General features: G+C 39.3%; 1 pseudogene; it reads right to left on the reverse strand.

Annotated features, from left to right (window-relative positions):
* Positions 1-13,733: 13,733 nt before the first annotated feature.
* LOC100339388 (GTP-binding protein Rheb pseudogene) lies at positions 13,734-14,320 on the reverse strand (annotated as a pseudogene).
* Between the last annotated feature and the right edge of the window lie 9,991 nt (positions 14,321-24,311).

Consider the following 24,311-nt stretch of genomic DNA (forward strand, 5'->3'; position numbering starts at 1 on the left):
GATAAAATATTGCTCATAAATTTAAACTGCTAAGTTAACTGAGGATACAGTTCAGCTCATGCAATCTGAATCTCTGTATAAGATGTTTTAAATTTGTTGGGAGAAAGAAACTAAAACTGCTTAAGTTGTTGACATGTTTGTACTTGAGTTTGCTGGTCAAACAAGTTATACCATGTAAGATATTTAAGAGATGTTTCCAAATACATGTATTCTTGTCTTAAAATGTATAGAATGCATTGGAACTTCTGGTAAATGTTTTCATAAGTTGTTATTTAACAGTTAAAATTGCTTGCTACATTTCATTTGATATTGTTATTGTCAGTAAGTGATCTGGGAAGCCTGACTTGTTCCCTCATTTCTCTATTCTCTTCAAGATGGGAAGCTAATTCTATTCTGAAGGACTCTCCAGGATACACAGTTTGATCTTTGGACCTTATAAAAAGATTGGCTGTAATAATAGCATAGCCAAAATGAGAACTTAAATTATGATTTCCCAGCTAGATTTACTCTGTCATAGGCACAGTATACAGGTGAAACTTCCCTTTCAGGCCAAAGGAAGGGAGAGAAAGTTTTACTCATGACTTCAACTTTTATAAATAAGATGGTCAACAAGTTTGATGTTAAAGCGAGAACATAGCCTTCTTCATGGGCATTGTCTACCTCACAGAAAAACCACTGTCAGAACATGCCTGTTACTATAGACTTCTGGCTTAGGCCACCAAAGATTGGAGATGGGATTTGAGCACCCCCTTGACTTGCTCTCTCTTAAAAGTTTCCTCTGGTCTACTTTAACAAAGCCATAAGGATGAGAAGCCAGGCAGCAGAAGATAGAGGGCAGACTAATTAATGGCTGCTTTGCACAGTGGTCTACCATCGAGGAGACCCAACAGGCTCATCCACCTCAAGTGGCATTGGTTCTCAATGTGGAAAGCTAGGGCTTCATTAGAAGTCAACTTGTGAAAAGTCCTGGCAGCTCTGCCAGCCAAGGGTTGGGTCATGGGAAATGGAACTTCCCTGGAGTCGATGGACACCCAGGTCAGAGACACAGATCTTGTTGGCTCTAAACTGAAAAGGTCTTCACCTAGCACAGCTTCCAAAGTAACTACTGCTACTGAGGGGATGGCCAAGTAGGGTTAGCAACATTGCAGGCATTTCTTGTTAGAGATGTCACTTGCTCTTACCTGGCCAGCTCTCCTCTCATGCCAGCTAGCTAATGGAAGTCAACAGGGTACCTTCCCCAAGGAGGTTCACACCTCCCTTATGATGTACCCTATGTGAAAAGATAGACAGGTCTGGGCCTCATAACTGAAAAGACCTTAAAGCCCACCTAATTATTATCAAGCTCCTTCTTTCAGTTTCTATTTGCCTCTCAATCGTAAAACTTATTCTTGGTTTAGACAACACCTTTCTTATATCCACTGTAATGACTCTGTCCTTTGTTCTAGACCCTGTCTAGCCCACTTGGGGCCTCATTCCTTTGTAATCATACCTTCTGCTCTTACATCAATGGCTCTACTCCCAACATGTGTGTATTGATTGTCCTCTCCCCTACTTAACATTGTATGATTGTTAAGAATTTTTCTATAGACAAACCCCTCTACTCATAAGAGATGAGTGGCCTTTCTTGGTTGGGATCAGCTTCACAGCCTTTCTCTCCTCAGTAGTGATCTCAGGAACAGCTTTGGGCCACAATTTTATATAGACTCCAAAACAACTCCAACTCACTAGGTCCATTGAGACTTCAGCTGATGCCATCTGAGGTCTCCAAAGCCAGATCACCTCACTAATAGGCATGGTACTACAGAACAGACTGACCTTAACAGTGTTGTTATTATGTTAAACAATCAGGCCACATAAAACCACATCCTTCTAATAGTCTTCAGAAGGGTCCAGAGACCCCCTCGTTTCCTTTCCTCTATGAAATCCTCTCATCAGTTGGCTAATGCCACTCCTAGACTATTGGCTGCTATTCTCATCCTGGCCTTTATACTATTTTATCTGTTTAAGTGTTTAAAAGGCTGATAACGGAATGAAACAAAGCCTTCACCAACCAGGCAGTCAACCAAATGCTACTACAGGAATATACTTGGCTTCCCACCCAGCAGATTGAGGCTTGGGACATTGCCCCATGCCAGTGGAGAGTAACTCATCACCCCATGTCAGCAATAAATAGTTCTAAAGGACAGATCATCATCCCTCCACCCGTCCTGGACATTTGGGGCCAATGTAATCCCACACAACACTTGTTTTGTGAAAAACAAAAGGGGAGAATGTTAGTAAAATGGTGTAGTATAATCTATGCCCCAGTCACCATCCTTGTGTCCTCACCTGTAGCCCCTGCCACCATTGCTACAAGCCAGGTGACCAGATAGCCCAACCATAGGTGTCGGTTCCACCCCCACCTAATGGGATTTTTTGCTCTTACTTCCCTGACCCCCGGCAAAGGTATAATAGAACTTGTTTCCCATACATATGCTCTCTCTCTCTTGCTCTCTCCTCTCCATCTGTTGAGCTTCCCCCATCCAAAAATAAACCTTTCCTCTAACTCTAGTGTTTGGTGTATTTTGTGGTGGCCTTACACTTTGTACTTGGGTAAAAGACATTTTCATGTCATTGTCACTATTGCCATTCTTATTTCTTCCAGATTTCTCCTTTGCATTACTTTCTGCCTCACTTAAAAGAATCACTCTGTGGATGCTGGGTTTCTGGGAATGGGAGAAGAATGGGCATATGAAGGTGGGAGGTGGATGCCTTAGATTAAACACTTTAATTAATAGTGAACAGGCAGCATGGGTCTTAAAATTAGATAGACACTTTGGGAAGCTAAGCATGGTGCTTAATCTATTTAAGCCTCAATTTTTTATCAGTAAAAGGAGAGATAATAATGGAACCTTCTTATCAGGGTTGTTGTAAAAATTATATGAAAAATGCATAAAAGTCATTTCATACCATGCTTAGGTTATGGCAAACACTCAATAAGTGCTCTTTACACAATAGATACTTCTTGAATTAATATCCAAATATTAAAGCTGATAAACATAACAATTTAAAAGATCCTATCACCATTTCCAATGGGAATAATTTGAATTCTGATTTCCTGTTTCTGATACTGGATAGGAGAAGCAATAGCCTCTCCTTTCCTCTTGATTAGCATCTATATGAGTGGATTTCATGCAAATGAGACATTTGCATTTGTAGTGAATGGAAGAATGGGTTCTAAATCATGTGGATTGCTTGGCACCTCATTTTCTTGTTTTTTAGCGTTATACTATTGCCTGTATCCAGTTCACCTGAGTCTTCATGTCTGACTAAACTTAAATCATTAAACAAATATGTGAATTGCTTTTTTTGAAATTAATTGCACATGCTTTGATTTTTTACATTTTGGACAAATAATCAGAATTTCCAATGCAGCTATGAGCAGTTTGTAATTTAAGTGAAATAATTTCACTGAAGTAGTTACATTTCCATATCACTAGTTCACAAGAATGAGGAAAAATGAAAGAAGTTGCTGATGCTGATATTGGCTCTGATATTATTTTAGTGTACTCATATGATTAAATATAGTTTGCTTGAGTTGTTAGGATATTTCCCTTGCCTGGAAAGTCTTCTCTACTCCTCTCATTTATTATAACAAAAGCAACTATAATAATAATAATGGTGATGTAACACCTGTGTTAGATATGATTCTAAGTCTTTTACATGTTTTAAGTAAAATTAATCTCAGCACTCCTGTGATTTGGCAGAAACTATTTAATTCCATTTTTACAAGTGAGAAAATTAAAACTCAGCAAGTTAGGATACTTATTCAAGGTTAAAAAACTATTAAGTTATGGGGGGAAGCCATTGTAATCAATAAACTGTAAGTTGGAAATTTATATTTACTAAATAAAAGTTAAAAAAACTATTAAGTTGCAGAACTGGGATAAGAAGACAGGCTCTTTGTCTAGAGTTTGTACTAACAATTATGCTACATTGTACATTTAGGCTCAATCTGAAACTTTCTTAAAGGCTTAACTCATTTTCACTTCTTTCTGTCCTATCTTCCCTTGCCCAGTGTACTTCACTTTTTCAAATTCCTATAGCATTATTTCATGTCTGTCTTTCATTTGTCATTTAGGGAACTCTACTTATCATTGCTAATTGACTATTTCAGCTTAAGTCCTATATGTCTCAAAGATTTGAGGTGCACATATTATGCTTACTAAATGTTTTGCTTGCAGAAGCTGATGATGAGTGAAAATTTCTCACCTTGGTGATTCCTTTGTCTACCTCTGGAAATGTACAACATAATCTTACCAAATGTAAACTGAATAGAAGAGTCAAAGTATAGATTATTTTGACCAATTTGCAGATGTATGAAGGCATAAAACTTCAGTCTGAGTTAGCAAGAAAACTAAATATTTAGATTCTTAGACACAGTTCTTTGTTGCTTATTTGTGGGTGATCATCTTGAATCCATATGTTTTAAGAGTTGCTTCTTTCTGGCCCAAATTTTACTATAGAGCTTTATTTATTAAAATTAACAAGAATCATGGGGCCAAACCTTCATGCCTCAGAAGGAAAGTTCACACCTACTAAGAGAGTATAGGGTAAGGCAATTAACACTTTTTTTTTTGGATTGGATGGATGGAAACCATCTGAGAATTAGAAAGCTTGCCAAAGTGGCCAGCACAATGGAAATCAAGTTTTCAAAAACTGGCTCCACAAATGGATGCTGTGACTGAATAATCATTTTCAGAAATGTTCTAAAGCCAGACTTTCTCAAAATCCAGATCATGCTGGTTCCTTTCCAAAATATGTGATGCCTAAATGGTTTTTACATAGCATTCTTATTCCCTTTATGAGAGAAAATATGCTTCAAAGTGGGGAAAGTATTTTCTTCGTGGCTGCCAGGAATAGAGCAAACTAGTTGTAACCGAATTCACTAACTAGAGTTTGCAGCACCTTATGTTTGGTGGACTCACTTGGTCAGCAGGACAAATTCTCCATTGTAAATTTCATAATTTTTGATCATTGGGCAGGAGTCAGTATTTAAACAAGTAAGTAGCGAGGGAATTTACATGATGGGGGGTCAATAGGATTCTATGAATATGATTTAATTTCCCCCAAGCCATAGATGAGACTCGTGACTGCAATTCCATGTTAACCAAACGTATTTATTTTTTATTTTTTTATTTTTTTTGAAAGGCAGAGTGGACAGTGAGAGAGAGGGAGAGACAGAGAGAAAGGTCTTCCTTTGCTGTTGGTTCACCCTCCAATGGCCGCCGCCGCCGGCGCACTGCGGCCGGCACACCGCGCCGATCCGATGGCAGGAGCCAGTACTTATCCTGGTCTCCCATGGGGTGCAGGGCCCAAGCACTTGGGCCATCCTCCACTGCACTCCCTGGCCACAGCAGAGAGCTGGCCCGGAAGAGGGGCAACCGGGACAGAATCCGGTGCCCCGACCGGGACTAGAACCTGGTGTGCTGGCGCCGCTAGGCGGAGGATTAGCCTAGTGAGCCGCGGCGCCGGTCAACCAAATGTGTTTTAAACTAGGATGCTTATAGTGTCAGTGTGAGGTTTAAATGTATAAATTCAGAATAAAACCACAAAAGAGAGGTTTCTTCATCAATAGTTACCTGAAAAAACAGTGCAATAAATAAATCAGCGCAGCATCCTTGGGTGTATATCTGAAAGTGGAGAGCAGGAGCTGTTCTTTGGATAAATCCAAAAGGAGGCATTCATCTGTCTTCCAAGCATTTTTTGCTTTATGTTGCATTTTCATCCATTCATAGTTGCTTTTACTAATAAAGGTCCTCTGGTGGCAGTAATTCTTTTCAGCAGAATGTAGTTCTTTAGAAGTGAAATCCTTGATGTATTCATTCACTTGAAGTGTGATCTGTCCTTGCACCTGTACACATTCAGTTTAACAGACAGGCACATTGGTATTCATTTCTTTTGTTTAGTCACACAAAGGACTTAGAAGTGTAGATTTTTTTAACCTTGGCTTTTATATGGTATGCCATGAGTTACCTCCTTAGAATCAGTCTTGCAGTCCTATGTCTTAGGCAACAATAGTTTGCCACTGGACCTAAAGAAAAAGTACATTAGTTGCTGGCAATGAACAGTTTACAAAGTGTTTTTAAACTTTAAATTAACCAACCCCTTTAGAAAAATGAAGACTAGAAAAGCAAGGTTTTAGCTTCTGAATCCAAGCATTTGGAGTTTAATGTCAAATCAGTGATTTACTTTATTTTTTTTTTTTTTTAAGGGAAAGGGCTTATTGGTGGGGAAACCTGACAGACTGGAGGGAAAGGGTGAAGAAGGAAAAAGAGAGAGAAGGAGAGTGTAGGAGAGACAGATCATGAGAGAGAGAGAGAGAGAGGGAGAGAGAGAGAGAGATCATAAGGGTGAGAGAGAGAAATCAAGACAAATCAAGAGGGAGAGAGAGCTATTTGTTCAGGAACAGGTTCTGTTAAACCTTTGCTGGGGGGTGGGCAGGGAAGTAAGAGCAGCAAATCTCATTAGAGTAGGGGTGGAGTTGACACCTGTGGTTGGGCCATGAGTGATTCACTTTAGTTATATTTGGGTGCTCATAAAGTACACTGTCACAACCTTCTCTCTTTAAATGGAATATGATTTTTATCAAAGTTGTGCATATACATTGTTAAAAACTCAATCTCCTACAAAGTTCCTACAATTTCCTACCTCATGCTTCCCTCCTCCAGTCCCAGTCCCCACAGCCATCTCTTGACTACAAGCCATTTCCTTGCAGTTAACTGTCATTTCTAGTAATACTTGAATTTGACTTCTTGGTTTTGCGCTTCAGTGTTAGGTATTACTTACTTGTATTACTTGTTAGTTTTTGATTTATGGATGATAGCCATTCTAACACCTCATGGTGATTTTTATCTTTTCATGTGTCTGTTGGCCATTTGTATTTCATCCTTTGAGAAAAATCCCTGTTTGTGGTGGGGGTGGGATGGCGTGCAGTGGCCTAGAGGGTTAAGCCACCTCCTGTTGCTCTGTCATCCCATATTGGTAATGGTTCAAGGAGTGACCGCTCCACTTCTGATCCTGCTTATTGCTAATGTGCCTGGGAAAGCAGCAGAGGATGGTCCAAGTGCTTGAGACCCTGCCACCAACATGGGAGATTTGGATGGAACTCCTGGTTCCTGTCTTCAGCTTGTCCCAGCCCTGACTGTTACAGCTATTTGGGGAATGTACCAGTGGATGGAAGATTCTCTCTCTTTGCCTTGGCCTCTCCCTCTAATTAACTCCATCAAAGAAAGAAAGAAAGAAAGGAAGAAAAGAAACAGAAAAATGCCTGTTCATAGCCTTTGCCCATTTCTTAACTGGATTGGTTGTTTCATTGTTGATTTTCTTGAGCTCCTTATATATTGTGGACATTAATCCATTATTGGATATATAGTTTGCGAATGTTCTTTCCATTTTGTTGTTTGCCTCTTTACTTTGTTAATTGTTTCCTTTGCTTTGCAGAACTTCTTAGCTTCATATAATCCCATTTGTCTATTTTTGTTTTTATTACCTGTACTTTTGTTTTTTATTTTAATATTTATTTATTTGAAAGGCAGAATTACAGAGAGGCAAAGGCAGTGGCGGGGTGGGGTGTCTTTCATCTACTGATTCACTCCCCAAATGGCCACAATGGCTGGAGCTGGACCAATCTGAAGGCAGGAGTCAGGAGTTTCTTCCAGGTCTTCCACATGGGTGCAGGGGCCTAAGAATTGGGCCATCTTCCACTGCTTTACCAGAACATTGGCAGAGAGTTGGATTGGAAAAATTAGAAAAGAAACAGCTGGGACATGAACTGGTGCTCATATGGGATGCTGGCACTATGCCACAGCAGCAGCACCAATAGCTTTATTTTTCAATTGTTTAAGATTACTCTGACTATTCAGGGTCTTTTGTGTTTCCATATGAGGTTTAGGATTGTTTATTACAATTCTGTGAAGAACCTTATTGGTATTTTGATTAAGATTGCACTGAATCTGTAAATTGCTTTGGGTAGTATGAATTTTTTTGATGATATTAATTCTTCTGATCCATGAACATATAAATTTTTTCTTTTTTTGTGTTTCTTCTATTTCTTTTATTAATATTTTGCAATTTCCACTGGCTTACCCCCAGTGAGGAGGCCATATCCAATAGCTTGGAGGATGACTCCAAGGCCATGTCTGAGCTCTGGATTGACTGGGAGGATGTGGGCTCTGAGTTTCAGCACTCCATGCCCCTGAAAATGACCAACATAGGAGACAGTGCCAAAGTGACCGAAAATGTGGTCTGGCTCATGAATTAAGTCTATGGTATTAATCTATCAGATGGCCTTTGCAAAGAATATTTGACCATTTATTCAAGATTTGTTCATTTGGGGCAGAGTCAACAGAAATAAGACAAGAGCAGCCAAAAGCTGTGTCCAGGTTCTCAGATGGATTTATAAAATTAATGCCTATCTTGGCTTTTTTACAAGACAGCATCTGTGAACTTTAATCTCCAAGAGTGGATAGAAAATCAACAGTGATATCCCAAGCCCACATCCAGGCCCAGCCATGGGATCATATAGCACCTGGGAAAAGAAGACACCGCCATGTACCAAGAATACCTCAGGAACCTGTCAAGAAGGCCAGGTCCAAGTTGTGGCCCTGAGGGGACCAAAAAGGTTGCCTTTCCTTAGGATGCCATCTGTTTTATCTTAAAAAGACCATTTCCTTGATGTTTCTTGAAAAATACAGGTGATAAAGAAATGATCAAATGTTAAAAAAATTAATGCACATCCTGTTTTAATTTATCCCAAGCTGAATTTTTTGTAGCTATTGTGAATGAATGGGACTGATCTCAGCCATGGTATTGTTTGTGCATACAAGTGCTATTGAATTTTGTGTGTTGATTTTATATCCTGCAACTTTCTGGATTCTCTTACAAGTTCCAATAGTCTTTTAGTGGAGTCTGTATTTTCTCCTATATAAAGGAGTATGCCATCTTGCAAACTGGGATAATTTGACTTCTTCCTTTTCATTTTGTATCCTTTGATTCTTGTCTAATGGGTCTGGTTAACACTTCCAGACTAGATTGAAAAATAATGTTGATAGTAGACATCCATGTCTTTTTCTGGATCTTAGTGGAAATACTTTCAGGTTTGCCACATTAAATGTTTCTTGCTGTGGGTTTGTCATATATTGCCTTGATATGTTATTTTCTTCTATACCCAATTTTAAAGATTTTTAATTATGAAAAGATATTGTACTTTATCAAATGCTTTCTTTGGATTTATTGAGATAATCAAATGTTTTTTACTCACAATTTGTTAATGTGTTATATCAGGTTTATTGATTTGCATATGTTGAACCAACACTGCACCCTGGGCTAATTGTCCCTTTTTCTGGTTGGGTGATTTGTTTTATGTATTGTTGAATTCTATTTGGTTGTATTTTCTTTAGGATTTTTGCATCTATGTTCATCAGGGATACTGGCCCATGACTCTCCTTTATCTATTTTTGTGGTTTTGAAATTAAGGTAATGTAGGCCTCGTAGAATAAGTTTGGAGAGATTCCCATCCTTTCATTTATTTTGAACAGCAGAAGAAGAATTAGATCAACAGATCAAGGGCTATTAAAGTCATTGCTTCTCGAAGTGTCAATTTTACTTCTACAGATTTCATTTTAGGTGCTCTATTAATTATCATAGATAAGGGTGAAAATATTGTATTCGTACCTTTAGGACTGTCTTATTTCACTAAGTATGATGTTTTCCAGATTGATCCATTTTGTTAAAAATGACTTGAGTTTATTTTTTTTTTACTTCTGTGTAGTATTCCATAGAGTACATACACCATAATTTCTTTATCCATTCTTCAGTTGACAGGCATTTAGGTTGATTCCATGTCTTAGCTATCATTGATTGAGCTGTGATAAACATGGGGGTGCAGATAACTCTTTTATTTGCTGATTTAACTTCCCTTGGGTAAATTTCTAAAAGTGGGAGGGCTGGGTCAAATGATAGGTCTATATTCAGATTTCTGAAATATCTCCAAATTGACTTCCATAGTGATTTTACCAGTTTACATTCCCACCAACAGTGGATTAGGGTACCTTTTTTACCACGTCCTCACTAGCATTTGTTGTTTGCTGATTTCTGTGTGAAAGCATTCTAACTGGAGTAAGGTGAAAGCTCATCATATTGATTTACATTTCCCTCATAGCTAGTGATTCTGAACATTTTTTCATGTGTCTGTTGGCCATTTGGATTTCCTCTTTTGAAAAATGTGTTCAAGTCCTTTGCTCATTTTTTACTGGGTTGTTTTGCTGTTGTGGAGAGTGTTGGTCTCTGTATATTCTGATTATTAATTATTTATCAATTGCAGTATTTGCAAATAATTTCTCCCATTCTGTCAGTTGCCTCTTCACTTTCCTATTTTTTTTTTTTTGCAGTACAGAAGCTTCTCATTTTTATGTAATCCCATCTGTTAATTTTGGCTTTGACTGTCTGTGCCTCTGGGGTCTTTACCAAGAACTCTTTGCCTGTTCCATTGTCTTGTGGGGTTTTCCCAATGTTCTCTAATAATTTGATGGTAGCATGTCATAGACTTAGGTCCTTAATCCGTTTTGAATGAAGTTTCATGTAAGGTGTAAGGTAGAGGTCCTGCTTCATACTTATGCATGTGGAAATCCGTTTTTAACCAGCACCATTTGTTGAAGAGACTGTCCTTGCTCCAGGGATTGGTTTTAGATCTTTGGTCAAACATAAGTTGGTTGTAGATGCTTGGATTGATTTTTGGCATTTCTATTCTGTACCATTGGTCTATCCATATGTTTTTGTACCAGTACCAGTCTGTTTTGATTATAAATACCATTTAGTATGCCTTGAAATCTGGTATTGTGATGGCTGCAGCTTTGTTTTTCTTGTATAAGATTGAATTAGCTAATTGAGGTATCCTATGCCTCCATATGAATTTCAGCATCATTTTTTCTAGGTCTGAGAAGAAGAATGTCTTTGGTATTTTGATTGGTATTGCATTTAACCTGTAAATTGCTTTTGGAAGAATGGACATTTTGATGATATCTATTCTTCCAATCCATGAACATGGAAGATTTTTCCATTTTTTTTTATCTTCCTCTGTTTCTTTCTTTAATGTTTTATAATCCTCATCATAGAGATCTTTGACATCCTTGGTTAAATTTATTCAAAGATTTTTGATTTTGCTGTAGCTATTTTGAATGAGATTGATTTTAGAAGTTCTTTTTCAGCCTTGAAATTGTCTGTGTATACAAAGGCTGTTGATTTTTGTGTATCAATTTTATATCCTGTTACTTTACTAAATTCTTCTATGCATTCCAACAGTCTCTGAGTGGAGTCTTTTGGTTCCCCTATATATAGACCCATATCATCTGCAATAGGGCTAGTTTGACTTCGTCTTTCCCAATTTGAATCCCTTTGATTTCTTTTTCTTGCCTAATGGCTCTGACTAAAACTTCCAGGACTGTATTGAATATCAGTGGTGAGAGAGGGCATCCTTGTCTGGTAGCACATTTCAGTGGGATGATGCTGGATGTGGATTTGTCATAAATTGCCTTGATTGTATTGAGGAATGTTCCTTCTATACCCAATTTGCTTAGAGTTTCCATTCTGAAAGGGTGTTATATTTTATCAATTTTTTTCTCTGCATCTATTGAGATAATCATGTTTTTTGTTTTTCAGTTTGTTAATGTGATGTGTCACATTGATTAATTTGTGAATGTTGAACCATCCTTGCATTCAAGGGATGCATGCTACATGTTCCTGGTGAATGATATTTGATGTGTTGTTGTATTCGGCTGGCCAGAATTATGTTGAGGATTTTAGGGTCTATGTTCATCAGGGATATTGGTCTGTAGTTTTCTTTCTCTATGGCGTCTCTTCTGGTTTTAGGAATTAAGGTGATGCCTACTTCATAGAAAGAATTTTGGAGGATCCCTTCCTTTCATTTGTTTTGAATAACTTGAGAAGACATGGAGTTAGTTCTTCTCTTAATTTCTGGTAGAATTCAGCAGCGAAACCATCTGGTCCTGGGGTTTTCTTTGTTGAGAGAGTCTTTATTACTGATTCAATTTCTGTCTTGGTATGTGTGTGTTTAGATTTTCTATGTCTTCATGGCTCAATTTAGGTATGTTGTATGTGTCCTGAAATCTGTCCATTTTTTCTAGGTTTCCCAGTTTGTTGGCATACAGCTCTTTGTAGTCATTTCTGATGAGTTTTTTATTTCTGTAGTGTCTGTTGTTACTTTTCCTTTTTCATCTCTAATTTTATTTATTTGGATATTCTCTCTCCTTTTTTTGGTTAGTTTGGTTAGTTTGTTAGTTTGGTTAGTGTGTCAGTTTTGTTCATTTTTTCAAAACGCCAACTCTTTGTTTTGTTTTGCTGATCTTTTGTATTGATTTTTGGTTTCAATTTTGTTGATTTCTTCTCTAGTTTTTTAAAGATTTATTTATTTACTTGAAAGTCAGGGTTACACGGGGAGAGAAGAAGAGGCAGAGATAGAGGGAGGGAGGTAGAGAGAGAGAGAGAGAGAGAGAGAGGGAGAGAGAGGTCTTCTATCCACTGGTTCCTTCCTGATTGGCCATAATGGCCGGAGCTGTGCTGCTCTGAGCCAGGAGCCAGGAGCTTCTTCCAGGTCTCCCTTGTGGGTGCAGGGACCCAAGGGCTTGGGCCATCTTCTGCTTTCTCAGGCCACAGCAGGGAGCTGGATCATAAGTGGAGCAGTTAGGACTTGAACCAGAGCCCCTATGGGATGTGGCAGTGGCTTTACCTTCTACGCCACAGTGCCAGCCCCTTCTTTTCTAATTTTAATTATTTCTTTTCTCCTGCTAGTTTTGAATCTGGTTTGCTGTTGCTTTTCTAGATCCTTGAGATGCATTGATATCTCATTTATTTGGTGCCTTTCCAATTTCTTAATGTAGACACCAAATGATACAAACTTTGCTCTTAACACTGCTTTTGCTGTATCCCATAAGTTTTGATGTGTTGTATTGTCATCTTCATTTGTTTCTAGACATTTTTTGATTTCTCTTTTGTTTTTTTCTTTGACCCACTCTTCATTCAGGAGCATGTTGTTCAGTTTCCATGTGTTTGCATATGTTCTAGAGATTCTTGAGTTGCTGATTTCCGACTTCATTCCATTGTGGTCTGAGAAGATGCATGGTATGATTTTGATTTTTTTGGATTTGCTGAGACTTGCTTTATGGCCTAGCATGTGGTCAATCCTAGAGAAGGTTCCATGCACTGATGAGAAGAATGTGTATCCTGCAACTGTAGGATGTAAAGTTATGTAGATATATGTTAGTTTTATTTGTTTTTTTTTTTTAAGGTTTGCAGCTATTTTATTTACAAGTATACATTTAACACAATGAAATAAGCACTGATATATTGAAGCCTAGTTAGTAGTGTAACAATATGTATCATTTTGATGAATACATTATTTTAAACAACAAACTACACTGAAAAATTAATGCCGATAAAATTCTTGGTCATAATATTATTAAGAAATACAATATATAAATTGAAAATATGATTGCTTAAAATTTGAAAATGGAAGTAAACTCATTTGGACAGAGTCAGAGTTTAACATAATCTGAAAGGAGGGCAAGCTCTGACCCAAATGATCTCTCTCAGGTTAACAGAAGAAAAAGAAGCAGAGTTTATCTTAAAGGATGACGGGCAGTTTGCTTCTTCAGGTAGAATGGATTCCCAGTGTCCTCGGGTTTGCAGTGGCATCACATCACCGAGCACGAAGACTTTCTTGTGAGCTGCCCCATCAATTTTTTCTGCCTCCAAAATTATCCTTCTGAAAACATCAACAGCAGTCTGATTTTCTTTAGCAGAAGATTCCAAAAAAGCTGTGTTCCAAGATTCTGCCAAAGCTTTCCCTTCTTCATAACTGATCACCCTTTCCATATGCAGGTCTTTCTTATTCCCAACCAGCATAATAGGTATTTGCACTTTCTCCACCATGTCCAACAATTTGCCAGGGATAACTTTAATCACTTCAAAACTTTTGATTGATGTAACAGAATACACAATAATATAACCATTAATATCTATGGAGTATGTCTGAGGAAAGATGGAATATTCTTCTTGCCCAGCTGTGTCTACAAGTTGAAGATGATATTCTTGTCCATTTACTGTGATCAACTTTGTGAAAGTGTTTTCTATGGTTGGATCATAGGAGTCAACAAATTGACCTTCAACAAACTGAATCGTCAATGAGGATTTCCCCATAGACTGGTAGCCCAGGATTGCGATCTTCCGGGACTTGGACTGCGACATCTTGGTGGCCTCCTCAGCCTCGGCCTAACCTCATCAACCATGGCGGCGACGGCTGCTGCTGCTGCTGCGATCGGCAGCGTCCGCGCAGGGGTACAGCGGCCATACAGGGCAGGGGCGGCAGCGGGCCAGTTTCATTTGTTTTAAAGTGTTGATTAACTCTGCTGTTTCTTTGCTGATTTTCTTTTTGGTTGATCTGTCCACTGCTGAAAGTGGGTTATTGAAATCCCTAATTTCTATTGTAGTGGAATTTGTCTCCATTTGGATCCCTTAACATTTCTTTTAAATGCCAGGTATCCTGTAATTAGGTGCATATATGTTTATAATAGTTACATCTTCCTGTTGAATTTATCCCTTAATCATTACATAGTTTCCTTCTTTGTCTCTTTTAACAGTTTTTGTGTTAAAGTCTATTTTGTCTGATATTAGGATGGCCACACCAGCTCTTTTCTGTTTTCTGTTAGCATGGAATATCTTTTTCTATCCTTTCACTTTCAGTCTGTGTGTTTCTTTTTTTGGTGAGATGTGTTTCTTTTATGCAGCAAATAGATGGGTTTTGTTTTTGAATCCATTCAGCCAGTCTGTGTATTTGAACTGGAGATTTGAGGCCATTTTCTTCAAGGGTGATTATTGAATGCATTTTGCATAAATATTTCTATTTTTTACTTTGGATTTCCTTTGTACTTTCACTAGGAGCTTTTCTTCCTTTACCTTATTCCACATTGAGACCACGTTTTTGTGTTTCTGTGAGCAGCACACCTTTAAGCATCTTCTGCAGGACTGGACAGATGATGACAAATTCTTTCAGTTTCTGTTTGACATGGAATGTCTTTATTTCACCTTTGTTCATAAATGAGAGCTTTGCATGGTATAGTATTCTGAGTTGACATTTCTTTTCTCTTATGACATGGGATATATCTCTCCATTCTCTCCAAGCCTGTAGGGTTTCTGATGCGACATTTGCTGTGATTCTAATTGGAGATTCTCTGAAAGTAATCTGGTGTTTCTCTCATGCACATTTTATTTTTTTATTTTATATTTTTATTTTTTTAAAGATAATCTATTTTTTATTATTTGACAGGCAGAGTTACACAGTGAGAGAGACAGAGAGAAAGATTTTTTTTTTCTTCCTTCCAATGGTTCACCCCTCAAATGGCCGCTATGGCCAGCGCACTGAGCCAATCCAAAGCCAGGAGCCAGGTGCTTCTTCCTGGTCTCCCATGCAGGTGCAGGGTCCCAAGCACTTGGGCCATCCTCCACTGCCTTCCTGGGCCACAGCGGAGAGCTGGACTGAAAGAGGAGCAACCATGACTAGAACCCGGTGCCCATATGGGATACCAGTGCTGCAGGTGGAGGATTAACCAAGTGAGCCATGGCACCAGCCCCTCTCATGAACATTTCAGAATCTTTTTTTTTTAATGTTTAACTGTGGTGAGTTTGATTACAATGTGTCCTGGTGAACATCTTTTCTGGTCTTGTCTATTAAGATTTCTTTGTGCTTCCTGTATTTGGATGTCCCTTTCTTTTTCCAAATTGGGGAAATTTTCTGTTATTATTTCACTAAAAAGGCCTTCTAATCCTTTCTCTCTTTCCACGTCTTCAGGAACTCCTAGATCCTGATGTTGGGTCATTTGGTAGTATCCTGTAGATTCCCAACAGTGTTTTTCAGTTTTCTAATTTCTTATTCTTGCGTTTGGTCTGACTATAATTTCCTATGCTTTGTCTTCTATGTCCAATATTCTTTCTTCTGCTTCACTGATTCTGTTGTTAAGGCTTTCCACTGTATTTTTTATTTGTTCTAGTGAATTCTTCATTTCATTTTGATTTCTCTTTAAGAGATCTCAGTTTCATGGGAGAAATTTTTATTCATGTCATGTATGGATTTCTTTAATTTGTGGATTTGCTTCTGATTACTTCTAAGTAATCCTATGATCAATTTTTTGAATTCCATTTCTGGCATTTCTTCAGTCTCATCATCTTCACATTCTAGTATGGAAGTGTTGTGTTCTTTGGTTGATGTCATGTTCTCTTCCTTATTCTTGTTTCATGAATTGGTGTGTTTGTTATTCACCGTTTGTGGAGATACTCATTGGTTTCTTCTTGTTTTTTTTTTCATTTTTTTTATATTTGTACTATGTCTGAGTGAAATAGTGGAGCTTCTGCTTACAAGGAATACCTAGAGGCATGTAGTGTATTTGGCCAGGGAGCTTTGTTCAGTGCTCCAGGGTGAAGGGCATGTCTCCTTTTTTTCTTTTTAAATCAGAGGGGATGTTTCTTCTTGTCTGTTGGAGTAGACTCAGCTGAGCTCCTTTCATTGAAGGAGACCAGTGCCTGGGCACTATCTCCAGTGAGTATATTGTGTGTCCGCTCTGCCAGAAGGACCACACAAAGGATCTATGCAGTCCTCAGTGTAAGCTGAGATTCGCCAGCGACGTCCCTCACCATGTGATCAAGGAGCCCTGATGGCATGGAGTCTCCCACAGTGACTGCCCTTTGTCCCAGGTATACTCTGAGTCCTCCCATGCAGCTTCAGTGTTTTCACAGTCCTGCCACCCAAGCATCCCACTGTCATGAGCACCTAGCCCCCTGTCTGTTCTCCCCACAACATCAGGAGTCTCTGCTTGGCTGGTTGCTGGATGCTGACATGATCTGGGGCAGCTGTTATATTTGTCCAAAATGGCACCTGCTCCCTGTCAGGATGTTACAGCATGTCTTTGCAGGATGATTGGGGAAAGAAGAAACATCCCTTCCCCCTTTGTTTTTTCTCCTCTAGTTTGGCAGGTACACTATCCCACACAGGGCTTCAAACCGGATCCCCTCTAGGCTCTTCCTGCATCTTTTTTGCCAGTGGCTTGGGCTGCTACAGTCTAGTTTTACCCCAGTCTCCAACACTGGTGCAGAGGCTACCAGCTGCAGGGGTCCTAAGTTGTACACATCCCCACCCTCCATGTAGGTCTGCTGTATTCCTCCAATTTGGGGAGAGTTTTCTCTGCTGCTTTCTCCCTAACTCTTCCCTAAGACTACACTCAGTTGTATTCCCGTAGCTCCGATCACAAGTTCCTAGCAGGAACACAGACACAGGAGGCAAGGGGGGATCCCAGGAGGTGGGAACACTTCTAAGGTCATGGCACCCCTGGCTTCAGGGAGGTTCTGGGCCAAGGAGGAGGAGGTAGCTTCGGATCTGGACTTAAACCCCTCCACTCACTCCTGCTTCCTTGAATTCTTTTTCAGGCATTTTGTCAATCTCTTCTTCACAGTTGAGTATTATCATATTACAATGTTGCTTTTGGGGAGACATATTGCCTTGTTTGTTTAAGTTTCTTCGTTGATTTTGATGCTTCTGGAGATCATTTGTTGCTATCTCCTCTGGGAAATAATTTTTTTTTTAATTGAAGGCTTATTCTTGGAAATGTGCCTCATGGCTTAGTGGAATACTTGAGACTTATATTGGACTTCAGGGTATGTGCTGCATGGGCCCAGGGAGCTCTGATCACCATTTGTGGGTGGGCCAAGAGTCTAGAGTGACACCCAAGTTGGTAGTGATGTAGCACCCCTGGCTATAGTTAGCAGGGGAAGAGGACATTGAAGCTGGCTATTGTGTTCACAGTCAGCCTTTGTGCTAAGATGAGACAGCTTTTTCACTCTAGAGTGAGCTCATGGTACCAGTGCACCTCACCACCCAGGCATGTGCACCATACAGAACACTCATTCCGTAGTATGTCCCCCAATCCCTGTATGAGATTTGTCCGCAGTGCTCAGGGGACTTTGCGTTTCTGCAGTCAGATCATGTAAATGCATAGGAACCAAGTCTCAACCCATGTGCCTCTCAACTCTGGCCTATGCCCAGAACTCTCAGTCATAGGGTACAGGGGGTTGCTACCCACACAGTGTGCTACTCCATCCCTGACATAAGTTGCCTGCGATTTCCTGGGTCAGGACAGGGATTAGCTGCAGCTCAGTCTCAGCAAATTGAGTCCAGAGCTTTAGTGGGGGTAAGGAAAGGGAAGCAATGTGAACTGTATTCATTGAGCAAAATAGTAGCTCAGTGCCCTACCAGCTACCCAGGCTGGACTCAAAGGCAGTGAGGATCATAGAATTCTCCCTCAGCCAAAGCCACCAGAGGTGGGGATCTCAACAGCCTCTTCTCACCTTGCCCTTGGAAGGAAGTGCTTTCCAGCTGTGTACCAGCCATGAAAGTGCTAGAGTTGCTGGTGGCACATGCTCACAGCTGCATAGCTGTCCTCTCTTCTCCCCGCTCCATGGAATCTCTGTTCTGGTTTGTCCTTTCTGCACTGAAAATTTCTCTTAATGAGTCCCCTGGCACAGGGTCCTTCCTTTGTTTTTGTGGTATCTTTCTGTTCCTGAGGTCAGTGTGACTTCTCCTTATTCAGCCATCTTGGATACTGTCTTTCTTTTGAGACAGTTTCTATTGCTTGTTTTTTACTTTGTTACTTATTTTAAAAATTATTTATGAGAAAGGCAGAATTACACAGACATACACACACAAACAGGGAGGGGGGAGGGAGGAAAAGATGGAGGGAGAGAGAGAGAGAGAGAACGCAAGAGAGAGAGAGAGAGAGAGATCGAGAGAGATCCTTTATCTTCTACTCCCCTAATGGTAGCAATGGCCCCAGATGGGTCAGGCTGAAGAGAGGATCCTGGAACTCCATCTGGGTCTCCCACATAGGTTCAGGGACTCAAGAACTTCTGATGCTTTCCAAGTCAAGTTAGCAGGGAGCTGGATTGGAAGTAAAGCAGCTGGATATTGAATTGGTGCCCATATGGGATACCAGCATTGTAGGTAGCAGCTTAACCTGCTACAGCACAATGTCAGTCCCTTGTTTGTTGCTTTGATCTCAGTGTTTCACTTTAGGGGTATTTCTCCAAAGTCTACTGACACTGGACTTCAATTCACTTTTACCACTTTCCTGATAATTTTACAAATTTGAACATTTTAATGCTATTTCATCTCTTTTCTTTTGAATAATTACTGTCATGAATTTTTGCAATGATTTTACTTATAGTTTAAACCCTGCAAAGATATCACTGTTTTGTACAGTCAATATCAGTTTTCTCATATTTAACTCTTTTCTTGTTTATCTTTATAAGTATTTATATTTTCACAGGCTCTTCACAATTCTTTTCATTTTTGTCCTTGTTTCTGGAATCACTTTCCTTCTTTCTGAAGAACTTCCTTTAGTTTTTCTTTTTAAAATTCAGGAGTTCTGACAATAGTTTTTCAAAGTGTTTGGTCAGCTGGGCCAATGGTGTGCCAATTTTGTTTATTTTTTCAAAAAACCAGCTCTTCATTTCATTGATCTTTTATATAGTTTTTTTTATTTCAATTTTCTTTATTTCTTCCTTAATTTTAATTATTTCTTTCCTCCTACTAATTTGGTGTTTGATTTGTTGTTTTTCTAGTCCTTGAGATGCATTGACAGCTCATTTATTTGTTGACTTTCCAGTTTCTTGATGTAGGCACTAATTACTATAAACTTCCATCTTAACACTGCTTTTGGTCTATCCCATAAGTTTTGATATGGAGCATTGTCAACTTCATTTTTTTCCCAGAAATTATTTGATTTCTCTTTTGATTTCTTTTATGACCCCTGTCATTTAGGAGCATATTGTTCAGGCTCCATGCATTTGCATATGTTCCTGAGATTCTTGAGTTGGTTTCGAGCTTCAATCCATTGTGATCAGAGAAGGTGCATGGTATGATTTTGATTTTTTTGAATTTGCTGATACTTGCTTTATGGCCTAGTTTATTGTGTTTCTTAGAGACAATTTCCTTCACTGATGAGAAGAGTGTGTATCCTGCCACTGTGGGGTGAAAAGTTCTGTAGATATCAGTTAGGTCCAATTGGTCCATAGTGTTGATTAGCTCTGTTCTTTCTTTGTTGATTTTCTGTCTGGTTGATCTATCCAGTGATGAAAGTGAGGTGTTGAAGTCCCTCATTATTATCATATTGGAGTCTATGTCTCCCTTTAGATCTGTTAATAGTTTTTGTTAATAGTGCCTTGCAGTTGAGTGCATACACATTTATTGTTGTCACATCTTCCTGTGGTATTGGTCCTTTAATCATTACATAGTGTCCTTCTTTGTCTCTTTTAACAGTTTTTGTGTTAAAGTCTATTTTTCCTGATATTAGAATGTCTATACCTGACTTCCCCTTTTCCCTTTAGCATGGAATATCTTTTTCCATCCTTTTACTTTCATTTTACATGTACTTTTGTTGGTTAGGTGTGTTTCTTGTAGGCAGCATATATATGAATCTTGGTTTTTAATACATTTGGCTAGTTGGTATCTTGTAACTGGAGAGTTGAGGCCATTTATATTCAGGGTAACTGTTGATAAGTAATTGCTTGATCTTGCCATTTTTCTGTGAGTGTTCCTATAGTTTACTTTGGACTTCTTTTGTGCTTTTAGTGGGGGTTTTCTATTTTTGCATTCTTTCATGATGATGGCTTCCTTTCTGTGTTTCTGTGTGTAGCACATCCTTAAGCATCTTTTGTAAGGTTGGACAAGTGGTGACAAATTCTTTCAATTTCTGTTTGTTATGGAAGGTCTTTGTTTCACCTTCATTTATAAATGAGAGCTTTTCAGGGTACAATATTCATGGTTGACAGTTATTTTCCATTAATATTTGGACTATATCTTGCCATTGGCTTCTAGGCTGTGATCATTGTGATCAGAGAAGGTGCATGGTATGATTTTGATTTTTTTGAATTTGCTGATACTAGGCTGTAGGGTTTTTGATGAGAAGTTGGCTGTGAGTCTAATTGGAGATCCTCTGAAAGTTATCTGGTATTACTCTCATGCACATTTTAGAATCTTTATGTTTTACAGGGGCAAGTTTTTGAGCAATCTGATGATTAATTTTTTGAATTCCATTCCCAGCATTTCCTTAATCTCTTCATCTTTACATTCTAATATTGAATGTCATGGTGTTCCTTTGGGGGACTCATAGTGTCTTGTTTCTTCAATTTTTGCCTTTATTTTTTAGGCCTTTGTAGAATTCTTTTTTTTTTTTTTTTTTTGTCTGATGGCTTTATCTTTGATCTGTGCCTCTGTGACTTAATGGGATGTCTACACTTTCAGTGAATAACAAAAGGTGTGTGCTGGGTATCACCAGGGAGTTCTGTTCAGTCCTCCTCAATTGGGCAAGTATCCAGGGTAACACAAAGTTGGGCATGTTTGATCTCTGGTTAACTGGATGGAGAAGAATGGTCACCTCTGTTGATGTGACCATCCCTTCTCCTCCCAGCTGAGGAATGCCCAGGTGTTAGTCTCCAGTGTGTTCAACTCTCATCCACATCCACACCCACTGTATGAACTGCACATATGATCTGTGGAGTCTTTCCTTTGAGTACAGTTCCCTGGTTCTCTTTGTTATGAGCTACTCTAGGTAACTGAGGAGCTCTGAGAGTGTGGAGAAGCACTCTGTGGTTGCCTAGAATCCAGCTACACCCTGCCTCCTCTCTCACGCAGTCATAGTGTTTTATCAGTCTTAGTTCCCAGGGATCTCTGGGTTGTGGAGTGCCAGTGTGGCCATTCCTCCCCACTAGCCAGTCCTATCTGCAAGGAAATAAGGAGTTTCCAGAGCCACTGTATGTGTCTGTTCTAGTCCGCTGGATTGAGTCTGGTCAAATCCCAACCAGATTTGGGGAATATGCATTTTTCTCTCTGGTGATATCTGTGGTTTGCAAGCACACCAAGTACCCACCTGCTCCGGCCCCACTTGCTTCACGGTTGTGCTGGGCACATAGGAGAGTCCCACAGGTGGCACTTCCCTTCCATAGGGGTGGTTCTCCCTCTTCCTCCCCTCTTGTTGTCAGGTGGATACAACTTGTGCAGTGGAGGCCATCTTGCTTGGTTTCTACTGAATTGCTGTGTTTGCCCTTGGTGAGTGCGTGGAGGGCAACCTCAGTAATTGCTGAGTGCACATACAGGAGTTGGGGTGGCTGCTACCTGCCTGTGTCCAAAAATGGTGACAGCCTTCCCACTGCTAGCTTCAGTTCTCTGTTGTAGTAGGGAAGGGGGAGGGAGAGAGACATGATGCTTTTTTTTTTTTTTCAATTTATTGAAGAATCTCCATCATGTGTTCCATAGTGACTATGGTAATTTATATTCCTTTCAGTAGTCAATAGGATTCCATTTTCTATGAATCTTGATGTGAATGGAAGGGGAGAGGGAGTGGATAAGGGGAGGGTTGCGGGTTGGAGGGACGTTATGGGGGGGAAGCCATTGTAATCCATATTCTGTACTTTGGAAATTTATATTCATTAAATAAAAGTAAAAAAAAAAAGGATTCCATTTTCTCTGCATCCTTGTTAACAGTTGTTATTTTCTTTTTTTTTTTTTTTTTTGACAAAGATCCATACTAACAGGTATAAGATGACATCTCTTTGTGATTTTAATTTGAAGTTCCCTGATCAATGATGTTGAGCATTTTTTCAAATACCTCTTGGCCCCTTGTATGTCTTCAGGTCCTTTTCCATCTTCTTGGGGGATTAGTTGTTTTCTTGCTGTGGAGGCATTTGAGTTTCTTTTATATTTTGTATATTAACCCCTACCAGATATACAGTTTCAAAATATTTTTTATTCTGTAAGCTGTCACTTCATTTGATTGGTTGTTTTCTTTGCTGTGCATATGTTTTTTAGTTTGAGGCAGTCTCACTATTTTTGCTTTTGTTATCAATGCTTTTGGATTCATATAAAAATCATTTCACAGGTCGATGTCATGGATCTTTTCCCTTATGCTTTCTTGTAGTAGTTTTATAGATTCAGATTTTCCATCCAAATATTTAATTCATTTTGAGTTGGCTTTGGAATATGGTGTGAGATTTCTGAATGCGACTATCCAATTTTCCCAATACTGTTTATTTAAGAGACCATCCTTTCCAAATGTGTACTTTTTTTTTTTTTTTTGACAGGCAGAGTGGACAGTGAGAGAGAGAGACAGAGAGAAAGGTCTTCCTTTTGCCGTTGGTTCACCCTCCAATGGCCGCTGTGGCCGGCGCGCTGTGGCCGGCGCAACGCGCTGATCCGATGGCAGGAGCCAGGAGCCAGGTGCTTTTCCTGGTCTCCCATGGGGTGCAGGGCCCAAGCACCTGGGCCATCCTCCACTGCACTCCCTGGCCACAGCAGAGAGCTGGCCTGGAAGAGGGGCAACCGGGACAGAATCCGGCGCCCCAACCGGGACTAGAACCTGGTGTGCCGGCGCCACTAGGCGGAGGATTAGCCTAGTGAGCTGCGGCGCTGGCCCCCAATGTGTACTGTTTACACCTTTGTCAGACTACTTGATGGTAAAGTCTGGATTTATTCCTAGGATCTCTATTCTGCTCCATTGGTCTTTATGTCATTTTTATGCTGTTGCGATGCTATTTTTATTACTATAGCTTTGTAGTAGATTTTGAAACAGATAGTTGATGCTTCCACCTTTCTTATTTTTGCTCAAGATTACTATGACTATTTGGGGATTTTTACAGCCCCATATGGATTTCAGGATTTTTATTCCCATTTCTGTGAAAAATGTCATTGGAATTTTGATTGAGACCACATTTTTCTTTGGATAGTAAAGACATTTTAACAATATTAATTCTTCCAATCAATGAACATAGAATATCTATTCCTATCTTGTTTTCTATTTACTGTCGTAGGGTAACTCCCCAGATCTTTCAACCAAGAGCTTCTTGTATGCATTTAATTCCCTCTAATTGGCAGACAGGAAAGTTTAATCTTTGTCTTCTCAGTACTTTAAAAGTTACAAACACTCTGTTCTATTCTGCTTTTTGGAAGATTTCTGTTTATCTTTCAGTCTTCTGCCTCATGAAATTTCAGAATTCATGTTTTAATGGTATGGTACCAGTTGTGTGTCAGGCTTATCTTTCCATTTTCTCCTTCCTCAATCAGATCTTGAGTTTTCAATTAGCTTGTTAAATTTGTATCTCTCTGGAATCAGGAAACTCTCAAGAACTCTGATGGTTTTTCTCCTGCCTAAGAAAAATCT

Source organism: Oryctolagus cuniculus, chromosome 3 (genome assembly GCF_051225735.1).
Source record: "Oryctolagus cuniculus isolate XC-2025 breed Fujian yellow rabbit chromosome 3, ASM5122573v1, whole genome shotgun sequence".
Lineage (NCBI taxonomy): Eukaryota > Metazoa > Chordata > Mammalia > Lagomorpha > Leporidae > Oryctolagus > Oryctolagus cuniculus.